At 42.7% G+C, this 19,353-nt stretch overlaps 1 protein-coding gene across 1 annotated transcript in view; it reads left to right on the forward strand.

The window, feature by feature from the left end:
• SVIL (supervillin) overlaps window positions 1–19,353 on the forward strand; it is a 227,816-nt gene that overhangs the window by 34,370 nt on the left and 174,093 nt on the right. The window contains exon 2 of the mRNA XM_077268476.1: window positions 18,855–18,918. The gene's annotated coding sequence lies outside the window, so the exon portion shown is untranslated. The remainder of the gene's footprint in view (window positions 1–18,854; window positions 18,919–19,353) is intronic.

Raw genomic sequence — 19,353 nt, forward strand, 5'->3', positions numbered from 1 at the left:
ATGTAACAGTGTTCACACAGATCTGACATATAGACGCTTTCAAAGAAAACAAAGTTGTTAGTGATAATCGTCGAACGAGCGAGCAGTCTCCATTTAGATTACACAATTTTCAAAAAAATTTTTTTTCCCAAAATGAGGGTTTTGGGACACATTGTTCAGTTGCTCAACCCATACACATTACACAATTATCGTGAACAATGCCATTACAGCCAGTCCGGCGGATTATCATCCAGTATAAATGCGCCTTCACTTTAAACTTCGCCGCCATTGCGGCCTGTGGACAATGTTGCCGCAGTATCATCTGTATTATGAAAGCTGCCGCCATTTCTCACCGTCTGTCTGATATACACTGCACTGTCCTGGTGTTTTTCATTTTACGGATCGCCTGATAATTTACACACAGGCTTGTGGTAAACATTAGGCCTTAGACCTTACATATGGCTGTCTGGTTTGTCTTTGTGGTGGTCCGTTCAAGTTAATGTTCTAAAAAAGACTCTTAAGGCCCCGTACACATTAGATGGCTGTTGGCTGACCGTTTGACCAACAGCCATCTCTGCCGACTCTCCCATACACAGGAGCGATCGTTCGGCTGAGCGTGCCTTTGTTCTCTGACAATGGCTCCGGCTGGTGGCTTGTCTCCAGGAGAGCGATGCGATTGGCAACCCAAAATCGGACAAGTGTGATCGACAGCTCCCCTAACAATCATTTGGCTGGTGAAACCGTACACAGATTGCTCTGTCCGAACCCGATATCGGTGGGTGCAGCCAACATTAGTTTAATGTGTATATGGAGCTTTAGGCCTCTGTCCAAATGTCTCCTAGCAACCGGTGCATCAAAAACAGCACAAAGATGGCACCCTTCTACTGTCTATTATTTTGACAGTCACTTGGACTAAAGTAAGACATATCTAGATAGATTTTCTCACAGGGACAGATAAAATATCATGTAGCGTATCTACAGGGGCAGTCCGGTCCGATGAGCATCGCTGGTCTTGGACTGTTGCCTTCCTTCTTGCGCTGCCGTCGTCCTTCTTGCAGATGACGAGTCCTCCTACGTCATCCACAGTGTCCCCGGCATCACGCTCCTGCACAGGCGTATATGTCTGCCCTGTTGAGGGCAGAGCAACGTACCGCAGTGCGCATGCGCCAGGAGAGTTCAAAGAGCCTTGGCGCATGGACTCTGCAGTACATTGCTCTGCCCTTGTCAGGGCAGACATGTACGCCTGTGCAGGAGCGTGATGCCTGGGACACTGTGGATGACATAGGACGCTTCATCCACACGAAGCAAGAAGAGAGGAGGCACCTGACTAAGACCATCGATGCCCATCGGACTGGACTGCCCTGCCCCATTGGGGAGAAGAATTAAAATGTTTTCCTTGTCTTGCAGGCCGGATTGGGGGCATATATACAGCATTATAGAACGCTGTATATAAGGGCTGAAAGGTGGTGGACTTGTCTCATGTGGGACAACCTACTGACAGGTTCCCTTTAAATCTATTTTTTTTTTTAAAGCAAAGTATGACACATTTTACCAAATCTCGTCCACACACTGAACAGAAAAAAATACAAAATTTGTGCTGCAGTGCGGATTGTCATTCTGCAGCACGTCAATTTATGTTGTGTATTTTCACAGTGGATTTTACCCCATTCAGTGATCCTGGTGAAATCTGTGGCGAATCCACAGCAAAATGTACAATAATACGAAGTTTTTTTTGTTTATTTACCCCTTTTATATTTTGAGTTTGGTAATTTGTGCTTTGCCCACAGTGGGAGATTCTGTCCTTTTTTAGAGTTTGTGGCATTTGGTTTTCCTGTATGTCGGCCATCCAGTTTGCTGTCTTACAGATGTGTCGGCCATCGAGAAGCCATTGGGTGTCACTATAAGAACACAGCAATGTGATGTCTGTCTTATTGCCTTTATCGCACTAGCTGAAGAAAAGGATTGTCGTGAGGGCAAGAGGTGCTGATCCGTCATAAATGATTATTAAACTGCTTACTATTCTCTGTGCTGCAAACGCACAAGACAAATATACAACTACTAGCTGTACTACCCGGCTTCGCCCGGGTTAATGACTGCTGTTAGCAAAATAGAATGTGTTAACAAAAATTTATTCTGCACACAAAAACCACAAAACAAATAGATAGAAATGTAATTATTAAAAGGCAAAAACTAAGCAAATAGAAGCATTTCACAACATATATTAGCTTTGTTATACTGAGAATGTCTTTGTTGCCTATATTAACCAATCAGAGCTCAGGTTAATTAACTGTAGCAAAATAGAAGCTGAGCTGTGATTGGTTGCTATTGGCAGCCTGATAAATCCCCAGCCAACAGGAAGCCCTCCCCCCTGGCAGTATATATTAGCTCACACATACACATAATAGACAGGTCATGTGACTGACAGCTGCCGTATTTCCTATATGGTACATTTGTTGCTCTTGTAGTTTGCTTATTAATCAGATTTTTATTTTTGAAGGACAATACCAGACTTGTGTGTGTTTTAGGGCGAGTTTTATGTGTCAAGTTGTGTGTGTTGAGTTGCGTGTGGCGACATGCATGTAGCGACTTTTGTGAGATGAGTTTTGTGTGGCGACATGCGTGTAGCAACATTTTGTGTGTTGAGTTGCATGTGACAGGTTAGTGTAGCAAGTTGTGTGCAGCAAGATTTGTGCATGGCGAGTTTTGCGCGTGGCGAGTTTTATGTGTGGTGCATTTTGAGTATGTGCAAGTTTTGTGTGAGGCAACTTTTGCATGTGGTGCAACTTTTGTACATGTGGCAATTTTTCTGTGTGTGCAAGTTTTGCATGAGGTGAGTTTTCCATGAGGTGAGTTTTGCACGTGTGGCGAGTTTTGCGTGAGCCTAGTTTTGCATATGGCGAGTTTTGCATGTAGCGAGTTTTGAGTGGTGACTTTTGTGTTTCGACTTTTATGTGGCGAGGTTGGTGTGTGTGTGTGGTGAAATGTGTGCTGAGGGTGGTATATGTGTTCAAGCACGTGGTAGTGTGTGGCGCATTTTGTGTTTGTGTTCATATCCCCGTGTGTGGTGAGTATCCCATGTCGGGGCCCCACCTTAGCAACTGTACGGTATATACTCTTTGTCGCCATCGCTCTCATTCTTTAAGTCCTCATTGTTCACATCTGGCAGCTGTCAATTTTCCTCCAACACTTTTCCCTTCACTTTTTCCCCATTATGTAGATAGGAGCAAAATTGTTTGGTGAATTGGAACGCGCGGGGTTAAAATTTCACCTCACAACATAGCCTATGACGCTCTCGGGGTCCAGACGTGTGACTGTGCAAAATTTTGTGGCTGTAGCTGCGACGGTACAGATGCCAATCCCGGACATACACACATACATACATACACACATTCAGCTTTATATATTAGATATACCTGTATGTAATCTCCTGTATATAGTATATACCTGTGTGTCATCTCACCTATATATAGTATATATCTGTGTGTCATCTCCTGTATATAGTATATACCTGTATGTCATCTCCTCCTATACATAGCATATACCTGTGTCATCTCCTCCTGTATATACTATATACCTGTAGGTAATCTGCTCCTGTATATAGTATATACCTGTGTGTCATCTCCTCCTGTATATAGTATATACCTGTATGTCATCTCCTCCTGTATGTAGTATGTACCTGTATGTCATCTCCTCCTCTATATAGTATATACCTGTGTGTCATCTCTCCTGTATATAGTATATATCTGTGTGTCATCTCCTCCTGTATATAGTATATACCTGTGTGTCATCTCCCCTGTAAATAGTATATACCTGTGTGTCATCTCCTGTATATAGTATATAGCTGTATGCCATCTCCTCCTGTATTAGCCCTCGTTCACACGTTATTTGGTCAGTATTTTTACCTCAGTATTTGTAAGCTAAAATGGCAGCCTGATAAATCCCCAGCCAACAGTAAGCCCACCCCCTGGCAGTATATATTAGCTCACACATACACATAATAGACTGGTCATGTGACTGACAGCTGCCGGATTCCTATATGGTACATTTGTTGCTCTTGTAGTTTGTCTGCTTATTAATCAGATTTTTATTTTTGAAGGATACCAGACTTGTGTGTGTTTTAGGGCGAGTTTCGTGTGTCAAGTTGTGTGTGTTGAGTTGCGTGTGGCGACATGCATGTAGGGACTTTTGTGAGATGAGTTTTGTGTGGCGACATGCGTGTAGCAACTTTTTGTGTGTCGAGTTGCATGTGACAGGTTAGTGTAGCAAGTTGTGTGCAGCAAGTTTTGCGCATGGCGAGTTTTGCGCGTGGCGAGTTTTATGTGTGGTGCCTTTTGAGTATGTGCAAGTTTTGTGTGAGGCAACTTTTGCATGTGTTGCAACTTTTGTGCATGTGGCAATTTTTCTGCGTGTGGCAATTTTTCTGCGTGTGCAAGTTTTGCGTGTGGCGAGTTTTGCACGTGTGGCGAGTTTTGCATGTGGAGAGTTTTGCGCGTGGCGAGTTTTGAGCGGCGACTTTTGTGTTTCTACTTTTATGTGGCGAGGTTGGTGTATGTGTGGTGAAATGTGCACTGAGGGTGGTATATGTGTTCGAGCACGTGGTAGTGTGTGGCGCATTTTGTGTGTGTGTTCATATCCCCGTGGTGGTGTGATTATCCCATGTTGGGGCCCCACCTTAGCAACTGTACAGTATATACTCTTTGGTGCCATCGCTGTCATTCTTTAAGTCCCCCTTGTTCACATCTGGCAGCTGTTAATTTGCCTCCAACACTTTTCCTTTCATTTTTTCCCCATTATGTAGATAGGGGCAAAATTGTTTGGTGACTTGGAAAGCGCGGGGTTAAAATTTCACCTCACAATATAGCTTTGACGCTCTCAGGGTCCAGACGTGTGACTGTGCAAAATTTTGTGCCTGTAGCTGCGACGCCTCCAACACTTTTCCTTTCACTTTTTCCCCATTATGTAGATAGGGGCAAAATTGTTTGGTGAATTGGAAAGCGCGGGGTTAAAATTTCACCTCACAACATAGCCTATGACGCTCTCGGGGTCCAGACGTGTGACTGTGCAAAATTTTGTGGCTGTAGCTGCTACGGTTCAGATGCCAATCCCGGACATACATACATACATACATACATACACACACACACACATTCAGCTTTATATATTAGATAGTATGTTATTGTAATAAGAGAACTTTTTTTCCCCCAATCTTTAAAAATTTTTGTAACATTGGGCATTTTTTTTTTTATCTTTCTGGCCATCAAGAGCCTTGGAGAAATGCTCTCATCCGTTAACTAAAGGCACAGTGACTGGCATAGAGGGGGCAATACTCAAAGATTGCTGTAGGGGGCAGATTGATAGGACGCTTATTAGATTAAAAAAAAAAAATGAGGTGGCAACAGTTTAAAGGTGGGAAAACTAGTAGTAATTGGCTGCCTGCAAATCAAAGGTTCCCTTTTAAACTCTAAAAAATAGTGCGGAATAGAGCTTTGTTGCTTCGGATATCAAACTGGACACAAAGACCAAGATGCTGGGGGCTATATGAAGACTTTTCAATGTCCTAGTTCCATCAAGTTCAACTTCTCCCCACCAATTGTACATATTGTCACAAAACTAACTATCACCCACAATGTTGTGTACTGAGGAAATCATCCAGCCCTTTTTTACATTGTCAAGTAACAGTCTAATCTAAAAAAACAAACACTTTTCTTAACCCCTTAGTGACGGAGCCAAATTTTTTAAATCTGACCAGTGTCACTTTATGTGGTAATAACTCTGCAACGCTTCAACAAATCCCAGTGATTTTGAGACTGTTTTTTCATGACACATTATACTTTATGATAATGGTAAATTTAGGTCAATATATTTTGTGTTTATTTATAAAAAATATCACAAATTTGAGAAAAATGTTAAAAAATTTTCAATTTTCTAAATTTGAATGATTATCCCTTTAATCCAGATGGTCATACCACAGCAAAACATTAATAAATAACATTTCCCACATGTCAGCTTTACATCAGGACCATTTGTAAAATGTTATTTTATTTTGTTAGCATTTTAGGAGGTTTATAAATGTAGCAGCAATTTTTCATTTTTTTCAAGAAATTTCCAAAATTTATTTTTTTCGGCACTTATCCATGTTTGAAGTGACTTTAGGGGTCTCACATATTGGGAAACCCTCAAGCGTGATACCATTTTAAAAAAGCACCCCCTGACATATTGAAAACTGCTGTCAGGTAGTTTATTAACTCTTCAGGTGCTTTACAGGAATTAATGCAAAGTGGCATGACAGAAATGAAAATGTGTATTTTTACCACCTAAATGTCTCTAACTTCTGAACAGATTACTACAGCCGTCAGACTCTAAGGTCGCTATTTGGTTATGAATTGCCATCGCCAACATCAGGACCACACAATCATGATCTGAGGGCATCAGTTGGGATAAAGAGGAAGCCCCCACACTCCGTTAACCATTTATAATGATGTAGTCACTATTGACAGCAGCATCTAAGGGGTTAAACAGATTTGGACGGTGCAAACACTGATCGTGGCTGATGCAGCAAGTTGTCAGCTATAGTGTACAGCCGACAGCTGCTGGATTGTCACCTGTATGAGGAGGCTATTCTCTTATATCTCAGGTCAGTTAAAAGACGTATTGGCTGTCATTAAGGGGTTAATAGAAAAGCTATTTTAGTCGACCAGTGTTATTGGCCTCAAGTAAACGGACCCCCCCCCCCCAACGTCTCAATGGTCCCATGAAAGTAGGTTACTTACCTCGTACTACCTGAATGTTCATACACCAGTTTATTTCTATTAGTAGAATCTTAAAAATTCCGTGAAGTCCTGAATAATCGCTCGATAGAGAGAGGACAGGAATTCTAATGCCACATATACAAGGTAGCAATACTGAAAATTAAAGGGTTAGTCTAAAATCTAGAAGTAAATTTCAATTAATTAAGCTGAACTTTTTTAATTTAAGTTTTGGTAAAATTCCCTACCATTCATTCTGTACTGCAACTTGAGGTCCTGTTTATATTCCCCACTTCCTATGACTACTGGTTTTCGAATCCCCAAACAAATCGTCATCTGCCGGCTGAAACTGCGGTCACTTCCCTTTCCACCCTGAAATGAAGGACCATCAGGAGAGGAAGCTGGGACATCCCAACACTCCCCCTGCTTAATTTGCTGCCCTGAAGCGAAGATTCCCTTGGCCCATGAAACGAGATGTCATCATGAGATGCCAACACTGACGTCCGTTTCCTAGGCTGTGAGTTCAGCTGCAGTAAATGCGGCGGTAAAGTAGCGCTCTGAATGTCAGAAATGGAGCGCGTACTGAGCATGCGCCGGGCATAACAGACACACGCATGCGCAGTAAAAAAATACACTGCCCTCTGTGATGATGTCTTGTTTCTTGGCCTAGAGAACAAATGCGTTGCTTATTTGAAACTGCTTCACACCTGCAGGGGAAAAAATAAAAACTGTGCATGACATTTCAGAAATTATGTTCACTTTTCTGGAACAGTTGTGTGAACATACTGTTAGATGCTGTATTCTTTGCACCGTGTCAAAACCTCATTGTGTGAGCTTAACCTGAAGGGTCCATATTGACGTTTAGGATTGGTATCTCCTAAGTTTCTGCTCAAAAAAATTCAAGCAAAACTCTGCACATAGGTGGATTTGGTTATGAGAACCCCTAATTAGAGCTTGTTTTTGGGGTGGTAAATGATGCATGCCTGGTATACATCTGACTTCTTGTTTTCTAATCTTTATTTGAGGTGTGTGCTGTTACTAGGTGAAGGCTGACATATGTATTTATTATTGTGTAATGTAAAGTGCTAACCAAAATCTGTCCGTTCCCTTGTGTAGCTGTGAAGCCCCTGAGACATACCCCTGTCATAGACGGTAACCTAGTGGTCGGCCTAGATAATAAAGAAAAGTCCTTTCACCTTACTTTCTTTGCTTAGTGTCTTGATTTACGCGGCTTTGGGAGAGTCTGTCACAGGTGATGGCCGGACTAGTGCAGCATGCATCTCTATTGTGAAAAGTACAAAACCTTCACTGAAACCCACTGGACCCCATTATGACTGAATGTGATGCTGTGGATCCACTGTACGACTCTGGCTATAATCCATATTTTCCATTGTGGAAAGAACAAAGCTGCATACAACATTCCTTTATCTGAGTTGTTTATTGTAAACGTTTGTTTTGTTCTGTTTTCTTTTATGTTCACGGTTTCGTCAAACATTGCTTAAATCATTAGAATAAGCAAATATTAGAAACACTGTATGCTCTCCTGACTGCGTGGTGGGTGCAGTGTTTGTGTCTAATTGCGTACCTCCCCATCACTGCCAACAAATTAAGAAGAAAAAAACAAAAAAAAACACCTTAATTTGTGAGTTTTGAAAGGTACAATGCAAGCCTGATAAAACTTAGTCAAATTAACAACATATATATTGATCTGTGTAAATATTATTTTTTTTGTTGTTGCCAATTTTTAGTATGTGCAAACTGCTTGTGGTGGTTGTAGTGGTGGTGGTTGTAGTTGTGGTGGTGGTTGTAGTTGTGGTGGTGGTTGTAGTTGTGGTGGTGGTTGTGGTGGTGGTTGTTGGTTGTTTTGTTTTTTTAACCTAACCTTTTCAGAGCCCCTTCTTTCCCCTCCTTCTGCCTCTTGAGCTTGCCATCAAATATGAAAAACTGCTCACAGAAAAAGGTGATTAAAGGGAACCTATCACCCCGTTTTTTTCGGTATGAGATAAAAATACTGTTAAATAGGGCCTGAGCTGTGCATTACAATAGTGTAGTTTGTGGACCCCGATTCCCCACCTATGCTGCCGAAATACGTTACCAAAGTAGTCGTTTTCGCCTGTCAATCAGGCTGGTCAGGTCGGATGGGCGTGGTTTCTTCCCCCAGATATTGCGTAGTTTTCCGTTGGTGGCGTAGTGGTGTGCGCATGTCCAAGGTCCCGAATCCACTGCACAGGGGTGTGAAAATAGCAGCGATGTCCGTTATTCCATTGGTGATCGGTGGGCGCGGCCATCTTGCTTTGGCCGTGCGTGCGCAGAAGCGGCGCTCTGCTGCCCGGGGCTTCAGGAAAATGGCCGCGGGATGCCGCGCGTGCGCAGATGGATATCGCGGCGGCCATTTTCCTGAAGCCGCGGCCAGCAGAGCGCCGCTTCTGCGCACGCGCGGCCAAAGCAAGATGGCCGCGCCCACCGATCACCAATGGAATAACGGACATCGCTGCTATTTTCACACCCCTGTGCAGGATTCGGGACCTTGGACATGCGCACACCACTACGCCACCAACGGAAAACTACGCAATATCTGGGGGAAGAAGCCACGCCCATCCGACCTGACCAGCCTGATTGACAGGCGAAAACGACTACTTTGGTAACGTATTTCGGCAGCATAGGTGGGGAATCGGGGTCCACAAACTACACTATTGTAATGCACAGCTCAGGCCCTATTTAACAGTATTTTTATCTCATACCGAAAAAAACGGGGTGATAGGTTCCCTTTAAAGAGTAACTGTCAGTTTAATTTTTAGATAAGAATTCTATAGTACATCTGAAAATAAGCAGCTTTGTAATACCGTATATCTTTTCAGAGAAATCTGATTTATTTTTTTTTTCCTTCTGAACGAATTTCAAAAGCTGTGAAATCTGTATTCAGTGAAGGCGCATTTTGACATTTACTGCGATAGATGACAGTTGGTGCTCATAAGATTCTATGGAGAGGGGAGTGGGGGATGAAGGTGCTGGAGGCAGACCTATTTTACTGCACGTTCTCCAGAAACAGATTAAATGTGGTTTAAAAAAACAAAACGTTAGTGTAACTGTTGTTTGAGGACGATGTCTGTTTCGGGGGCTGGTCTGTGCTCTCTTGCCAGCTTATCACCCTTCACCTGGTGAAGGGAGTGCACTGTAACTACACATTCAGAGGACTATAGATAGCACTGTGAACAGTGATGAGCAAGCTCGGATAAGGTGTTATCTTAGCATGCTTGAGTGCTAAGTGTCTTTGGCGTGCTCGAATCTTCGACTGCATGTCTCGCCATGTTTCGACAGCTGCGACACAAGCAGGGATTTCCTGTATGTTAGCCAGTCCCTGAGACATGCAGCCGCGGCGACTCAAACATGGTATTCAATAAACGCATATGGAGAATGTCAGATCTGACCACCGACTCATGCGGAGTAGAACAGGGACTAACCCAGTCCCTGAAGTGGACGTCACTGGTGATCTTCGTTTGAGGGTGGGGAATGCAGTCCCTTCATGACGTCTCAATGGGATTCTCCAACAAAACTATGTCGGAAGGGAGTTTAAAAAAAATAAAAAAAAATGGATTAGCAGGAAATTTTTAATTGAAGTATATTAAAAGCAGTTTGACTTGAATTTCATCCTAAATGTCTATTTAATTTACAACGTTGGTTTTGAGCCAGCCCTCTAAAGATCAGTCCTGGAGGGATACAGAAGTAGTTCTCTGATATGAAAATAAGCATCTTTGTGATATCTTGTGTACTATTGAGTTATGAAATAAAGATTAAAATGATTACTATTTAACAAATACTATCAGGATGGCGGCCATACAGTGTCCTCGCTGACTCATCTGCTCCTTTCCAGTGAAAGGTCTGTCGGCAACAGGTTTTATTTCTTGATTCCAATGGAAGCCCCGGCATACTTCTTAGCAAAGAGCACTATATAGGGGTGATCCTAAAGTAGTGTTGCTGCTTTAGGGTGCAGACAGACGGCCGTATAACTCGTTTTATGATTGCACCGCAGTCCTCCTAATGGCTGTCTACTCTTTTTGACCTGAGCTTGACAGCTGCAGAAAAATACATGGTAAGGAGAACAGACAGCCAGTCTGAGATTTGCAATCCGCACCCCAGTTATACGGCTGTCTGCGTCCTTATAGCACGTGTTTCTCTTGCTCCAGAGCAGGATTCACAGCTACATTGCTCAATACTGCTGTATGATGATCTTTGTACTGTTTCTGCTTCTCTTACTGTGCTACATAGACATGAGGCTTTTCGTCTCTCATTTCTGTGTGCTATGTATGGGGGAGATACAGCAGATTTTCTCCACCCACTAGCTCAGACAAAGAGAACTGGTGAAATTGCAGAATACAAGTCATGTAATGGCCAGATAGTGTTATTCTACATGTGCGCCACTTGAAATTATAGGTACGGTTTAAAACCTGTTTTGCACCTATATTTCTGAGTACAAAATAGGAGTGGGTTTAGCCATCAGCAGCGAGAATATAAATGTATGGATATAATATTATAGTGGAATCAAACAAGTACAGTTTGGCAAACTTTAATTTTGAGTGTCCGTATATTGGCTTAAGTTTTGTTTGATTTTATTTTAGATGGTAGAGGTTCCTTCAGAACATTTCTGTCCAGAATCTGGCCCACATTTTGTACAAGTGCCAAACACAGAAGCCCATCGTACATCTTACTATTACGTGGTTCTAGGTGTCAATTTACTTTTATTGTCTCTCTGCTCCGTGTCGGCTCCTCACATCCCTACATTGTGGGTTTCATTTGGCTGGATATTTTCCTGGTTTGTTCTTAGAAGTAAAGTCTGAGTATTTGGTAAATCGCTATGTGGCTGAGCTCTGTTATTAGTGTTGGTGAATTCTCCAGTTAGTTTGTAATGTTACCGCAGCTGTGTAATACTGAGCTCTTGATGCTAGTGGTGTTTTCATAGCCTTTAGCCGTATTCTGAAAATGAGAACAAACTGATCTACACAAGTGGGTTCCATATTTTAAGCAAAAGCACAGATTCAGAGTTTTCACATCATGCACATATAAAACCGGTAGTTGGGCTCTGTTCACACTTATATCAGAAGGCCTTTTGCGATTGTTGTATTTGCACAGGCATTAGGCTACGTTCACATTTGCGGTCCTCGCCGCAGCGTCGGGCGCCGCAGCGGCGCCGCATGCGTCATGCGCCCCTATATTTAACATGGGGGCGCATGGACATGCGGCGCACTTGCGTTTTGCGCCGCATGCGTCGCTGCGGCGCCCGCGTCCGGGCGCAGAGGACGCAGCAAGTTGCATTTTTGCTGCGTCCAAATTCAATGAAAAAAACGACGCATGCGGCGCAAAACGCAGCGTTGTGCATGCGTTTTGCTGCGTTTTTATTTGCGTTGTGCGTTGCGGCGCCGACGCTGCGGCGCACAACGCAAATGTGAACGTAGCCTAAGACAATTTGGCTGTCTGGAACTAATAATCAATCTATTGGACCATAGAAAGCGCATTGCAGGCTCGTAAGTGTTGGAAAGGAATTTCTAGAACATATAGTGCTGGCAGAATACTAATTAATAAGAGACGCTCCCTGAAATGGCGTGGAGGGCCAGCTACAGAACATAAAAATCTGAACATATTAGACTGTTTATGTGCACCAAAAGCAGGGCGGCAAGATTTTTTTAAATCTGGTTTTGGTTGAAATGACTGGTACACTTTAAAGGGAGTGTCCATCTTTTTTTTTTTTTTTTTTTTTCTAATGCATGCATTGGTCTAAAAATATATATCTTTTATATTGTGCTTCTTTAACAACTTTGTGATGTTTGGCTTTTACATGCTCATTGTTTCTCCACACATTCAACTTTTTGATGTGGACTGTGGAATCGCAATGCATTCATTCAGCAGTCAGCCATAGAAATGTAATATGTAGGCTACAGAACACAAAACGGTCCAAATTTATAACACCCCCCCCCCCCCAAAGAAAAGTACTTTAAATATGTTTAGGGCTAAGACCACAAAGTCCATAACGGTGGATTACCCCTTTTAAGGATTCATATTTTGTGATCTCCATCTCATATAACCATGTAGTAGGACTGTCTTTGTGCAAAAAGTTGGACAATGCGCAGGTTGTCCCAGAGGCCTTTCCTCTTTGCAGCATTTAGCTCTAGATTTCCACTGCAGTTTTCGGCCTTTCATGATGTCCTAAATTAGAACACACATCGATCCACTGATCAGAGGGGCTTCCATTTCAAAAGCAATTGTATTGAGTGGGGAAAAAATAAATGCCCATCTTAAACTAAATAAAACTTCAAATTTAATTTTAAATGTAAGTTTTTTTTGTTTTTCTACATGGTAAATGGCTTCATTCACTAAGGGGTTCAATGAGTGGAACAGGCTGCCCCGAGAGGTGGTGAGTTCTCCTTCAATGGAAGTCTTCATACAGAGGCTGGACAGACATCTGTCTGAGATGGTTTGGTGAATCCTGCATTTAGCAGGAGGTTGGACACGACGACCCCGGAGGTCCATTCCAACTCTAACATTCTAGGATTCTATGATCTCGTACATTCTTGAAGAAGTCTACAATGTTAACACTTTTCATCTGTATGAAATCTGGAAACAGACAGCTCTTTGTAAACTGTAGTAAGAAGACCGGTCTGGAGGTCAAGTACGGTCATATGTCCTGTTGCAGAAAGCAGTTCGTGCCTATGGCCATTAGATGTGCTGGTTACTTACACCCATACTAAATGCATTACCCTAGTAAATGAGAGAACACGCGCTTCTCCAAAATGCTTCTCCTGGTTATTTCCGAAAAGTTTTAAAGGATTATTGCTTATTATATTATATGGGTAAAATTGCAAAGTTCTTGTAAAAACAAGGACCTTTTGCAAATTACTTTTTATTAAAAACTCTCCTTTCTCTAAAATGTTTTTTTTGTTTGTTTACTGCTTGTTGCCTAGGTTACCGACCACTACGCTTTAATAGTGGTGGCCGGCCAGTCTCTTAGACAAGGAGTGCAGTGCTTAGAAGCAGGGAGAGCGGACCCGTGGAAGTTCAGGTTTGTAGAGCTAAACCAAACTTTAACCAGGTCTCAAATCCCATAGAAGTCGATGGGCACCCAAACTCACTTTCTCTCCCTCCTCCTGGAATTCGCCAGGAACTCCGAACACTAAAATGTACTTCTGGGAGATGTCTGTGTTTGGCGTTGAATACTGGACACCTATACGAACCCCATAGTTCAGGTTTGCCCGTCTCTACTTGCAAGCTCTTTCCAGTGGAGCTTGGAAGTGCTGCTCTAAAGCTGGCTAGATACTGGCCAATGCTTCCGTGCCATTGTGCTCCTCTGATGCTGCTGATGCCATACTGCCTCAAATAGTCATGTCGGAGGGTGCACAGTTCAGATCTGAACTTTCAATCATGAACAATTGGGGAGGCTGGGGAGCGCTGGGCTCCATAAAAAACCAGATCCCCCTTTGCTGTTAATCTGTAGGTTACTGGTGTTGTGACTCCATGTGGCTGCTGCACTGAGAGCCCCACTGCCAGGAAGAAATTTAACTTTATTCTCCTCAGCAGCCTCACTTTTTCAGTCACAGGGGTGCGGCTGACACGGTTTGTCACTGCTCAGTACGTGGTGTGCGTCCCCAGTGCTGACAGCCGGCCCTAATGCTGTGCTGCTGTCAGTCAGTGCCAGGGTGTAGTTACAGATAATGCTCTCTATACACGGATCTGTGTCTGAAACCGCGCCAGGCGACCCCTGAGAGCGAGACTGCCAGGGAGGGGCATAAAATTTACTTCCGGCAGTGCAGAGCCCGCATGGTATCAGAATGCTATTAACCCCAGATCTGCAGGGTAATAGTGTGTTGTGTTTTTTTATTTTTGTTTTTTTACATGACCAGTTGCCTAGAAGTATCCAGATAATCAGCACTTACATTTTTAGCAGTGATATTGGTCTGTTTTGTAAAGGAGGGTGATGATATTGATGAGGATATGCTATCAATATGTCAGTGTGTTGGCTTCCTACTGAATGACTGCAGGGGTTACAATGCACCAGTAATTGCACAGCGCCATACATTTTGCAGTGGCTGAGTGTGGTACTGCAAGCTTCTCCCGTTCAGTTATGTTGGAGTGCTTGCAGTACCATGCAGGGCCAGTACATAATCTGTGGCGCTGTGCCGCTTTCGGTGATCAGTGGCTTTTTTTTTTTTCGTTCAACTGATGGGAGTCCCAGCCCAACCAAGTTAATATTGATGAGCGATTGTATAGATAGGTCATTAATCTTTATTCCCCTGAGATTCATCATCCAAAGATGCTTCTTTGTGTGTTAACATGAGTTACACTAACAAAAGTGTAATAACTTTTGCCACATTTCCAACGAAGTAGAAAGAATGTTTCCCATTTATAGGAACAAATTGCTCCTCTGTCTGTTCCTTCACATTCCATTATTTTTGTGTGGGTTTGTCCTTTTACATGGTACATTTACGGTTATGTAATGTTTGTATGAAGAAACCTGTATTATGGCTACAGGGGGAAACAAACAGTGTGGAGTAGGCTGGATTTTCACATCTGGATGGTGCCATATTTAATTAATTCATGGCAATGGTACAGACCCTTTTTTTTGCATTGTAAATGTGTCCAACACGAATCGATGCCAAGGATCGTTTCCACTTCTTTTTTTCCTGAGCTCAGTGGAAAGTTTGCTTTGAGCTGGAGAATACAGATCTTGGGTAAAGTATTGTTGCTTTGGGCCTGTGAAGTGGCCAGGGTGGTAGTTGTGACGAGGAGCTGCAGTTCTTCCACACCCTGGCATCCCACAAATAAAGGATGATGTCCAGTCTGTCTTGTAGTTTGGAGAACACTCACGGTTTGTTCTTGTACTCCGTCCTCTCCGCAGTCCCAGTTCTGGATGCAGGCACACAGCCAAGAACAGACTCCGGTCTCCTTTTCAAAAACTCAATTTTACTTCACTTTTTCAGTTCAGTTTTGGTCACAAGTACAATACAGTAGTAAGTCTCTGTAGCCTGCGTTTTCCCTCTCTATTGGCACACCTTGCCCCAGGGATTTCCCGCCTGGCTCAGTGTATCCCCACTTGGAACATAATTAAGGCTGGCTCCTCCATACCTTTTTCAGACCGTAGCCCTCGGGACATTAAGGGATGATTCACTGAAGTTGGTTGCTGCCGTTCTCATGATGCCAATTCTTTCCTCCTTGTTGCCTCCTTTTCTCACTAGTGACCTTCAGCTTACTGGCCCTGAACTACTCTGGCACTACTTCTTACTGTTGACTCCAACTCTGTTTGCATCCCTATCTCCCTAAAATCAGGAAATGCTTCCTTTTATATAACCCTTGGCCCCTTCTCAACTGGGAAAAACCCTACCTGAGGCTGTTCTCATCTATGCTTACCCCTTACTGTACTATAACTAGTATTTCCTAGTCTATACTGTACTTCAAAAATTCCTAACTATCCCTACTGTCTACTCTAGTTCCTACTCTGGTACCCTAGTTTCCGATCTTTTCCCTATAATAATACAGCTCACTTTTATAAGTGAATGACAAATGTTGAGTAATAAAACTGTGCACATTTCTTAACCTTAATATAAACAGTTATCGAACACAAACAAGTGTACCTTCTTTACCAGGAATGGATGTAGGGCACAAATCGATCCGGACATACCCTTACAGGCCATCCTTATGACATTAAAATCTCCTGATCACAAAGGGGACCCCCATTGATCAATTGTGATCACTGTGGAAAACTTGCAGAAAGTGCTCAACGCCGGTCTTGATGAATCCGGGCCATGGCCTTGTTTTTGTAAGGCTGGACTGACCGGTCTTCCAGTGCTAGAGACAGGCATTGTAGGCATTCTCTGTAGAGATGAGTGAACGTGCTCGGATTATGTGTTATGCATGCTCATGTGTTAAGAGTGTCTTTGGCGTGCTCGAATAATATGTTTAAGTCCCCGCGGCTGCATGTTTATGGCTGTTCAACAACCACAACACATGCAGGGATTGTCTAACAAACTGTTGCATCTGATTTTTATTTTTTTTTCACACACCCATAGACTTGAATGGGTGAGTTTGTTTTGCGGAGGGAACTTGTGCATGCTGCAGGGTGTTTTTTTTTTTTTGTTGTTTTTTTTTTTAATGCACAGATTCAGTGAAAAAAAAGTTCTTCTGCGCTGCCCAATTGAATAACATTGATCCGAGTGTGATCCATTTTTTTTTCTTAACAGATGGCACTCTAATGAAAAATACGGTTGTGTGCCTCAGCCCTAATGGGATATATGAAAATAGTTTTTCATTGCATGGATTCATTTTTTAAATTCTTTAAATATTTTTTATCTAACAGATATTCAATAAAGTGTTTTTTTTATGTAATTGTGATTTATGTTTGGTAAATCGCTCCTGACTGTCAATGTTGTCTCAAGTTGTAAAAACAATGGTGGGTTAGGGAAATACATAAATGTGAAACTGATGTCTTTATCCAATTTATGGTGCCAATAATGATGGATCTAGGCTGTAGTAATGGCTGGTGATGCCGCATGGGATATGTATGTGTGTGCGTATACAGGTGCTTCTCACAAAATTAGAATATCATCAAAAAGTTAATTTATTTCAGTTCAATACAAAAAGTGAAAACTCATTATAGAGTCATTACACAGAGTGATGTATTTCTAGTATTTCTGTTAATGTTGATGATTATGGCTTACAGCCAATGAAAACCCAAATGTCATTATCTCAGTAAATTAGAATACTTTGTAACACCAGCTTGAAAAATGATTTTAAAATGTGAAATGTTGGCCGAGTGAAATGTATGTTCAGTGAATGCAAGTATTGAGACTTGGTCGGGGCTTCTTTTGCATCAATTACTGCATCAATGCGGCGTGGCATGGAGGTGATCAGCCTGTGGCACTGCTGAGGTGTTATGGAAGCCCAGGTTGATTTGACAGCAGCATTGTTGGGTCTGGAGTCTCCTCTTCCTCTTGACAATACACCATAGATTCTCTATGGGGTTAAGGTCAGGCACGTTTGCTGGCCAATCAAGCACAGTGATACTGTTGTTTTTATACCAGGTATTGGTACTTTTGGCAGTGTGGACAGGAGCCAAGTCCTGCTGGAGAATGAAATTTCCATCTCCAAAAATCTTGTCGGCAGAGGGAAGCATGAAGTGCTCTAAAATTTCCAGGTACACGGCTGCACTGACTTTGGTCTTGATAAAACACAGTGGACCTACACCAGCAGATGACATGGCTCCCCAAACCATCACTGATTGTGGAAACTTCACACTGAACCTCCAGCAGCTTGGATTGTGGCCTCTCCACTCTTCCTCCAGACTCTGGGACTTTGATTTCCAAATGAAATGCAAAATTTACTTTCATCTGAAAACACCTTGGACCACTGAGCAACAGTCCAGTTCTTTTTCTCCTTGGCCCAGGTAAGACGCTCCTGGCATTGTCTATTGGTCATGAGTGGCTTCACACAAGGAATGGGACACTTGTAGCTCATGTCCTGGATACCTCTGTGTGTGGGGTCTCTTGAAGCAATGACTCCAGCAGCAGTCCACTCCTGGTGAATCTCCTTCAAATTTTTGAACGGCCGTTTCTTAATAAACCTTTCAAGCCTGCAGTTATCTCGGTTGCTTGTGCACCTTTTTCTATCACACTTTTTCCTTCCACTCAACTTTCCATTAATATGCTTGGATACAGCACTTTGAACAGTCTTCTTCAGCAATGACCTTTTGTGGCTTACCCTCCTTGTGGAGTGTGTCAGTGACTGGCTTCTGGACATCTGTTAAGTCAGCAGTCTTCCCCATTATTGTGGAGCTACTGAAACAGACTAAGAGACCTTTTTTCAACACTTAGGAAGCCTTTGCAGGTGTTTTTTGTTCTAATTTACTGAGATAATGACTTTTGGGTTTTCATTGCCTGTAGCCATAATCATCAACATCAACAGAAATAAACACTTGAAATAGATCACTGTTAGTAATGACTCTATATGAGTTTCACTTTTTGTATTGAAGAACTGAAATAAATTAACTTTTTGATGATATTCTAATTTTGTGAGACGAATGCCTACAGGGCTAATGGTACAGGTGGAGGGACCATATTAACTTGTTCTTATTGCCTTTTTATTTTTCAGATCACCTGGTTTTGTGGATGGTCGCTATTTGGACTCTAAAGAGGCATCCATCAGGCAAACAAAAGTAAGTGATCAGAAATCAGGACGTGATTAAAAGCTGCAAACCTTGTCAGCTTGTCAGGCACTGACAAAGTGTTACAAAAAAATTTGTGTATGGGTACTGGACTGTGTGACCGGTGGCAAGGGGCCCTGGTGTGTGGTGTACCTTTCTGTTGTGAATTCCGTTCTCGAACTCCCTCCTGTGGTCATGAATGGTACTTCGGTGAGTTCTGTCCGTGGACTCCCTCTGGTGGCTGTGAGTGGAGCTGCTGGTTCTGAGATTCCTTCCCCACCTGCCCTCGTTTAGGGCTAGGCTGATTCTCTATTTAACTCCACTCAGATCGTTACTCCATGCCAGCTGTCAATGTTCTAGTACTGGTTCAGATCTCTCCTGGATCTTTCTGAGGACCTGTCTACTCCAGCGAAGCTAAGTTCCTGCTTGTTCATTTGTTACATATGG

The sequence above is a fragment of the Ranitomeya variabilis genome, chromosome 6 (assembly GCF_051348905.1).
Source record: "Ranitomeya variabilis isolate aRanVar5 chromosome 6, aRanVar5.hap1, whole genome shotgun sequence".
In the NCBI taxonomy this organism is placed as follows: Eukaryota; Metazoa; Chordata; class Amphibia; order Anura; family Dendrobatidae; genus Ranitomeya; species Ranitomeya variabilis.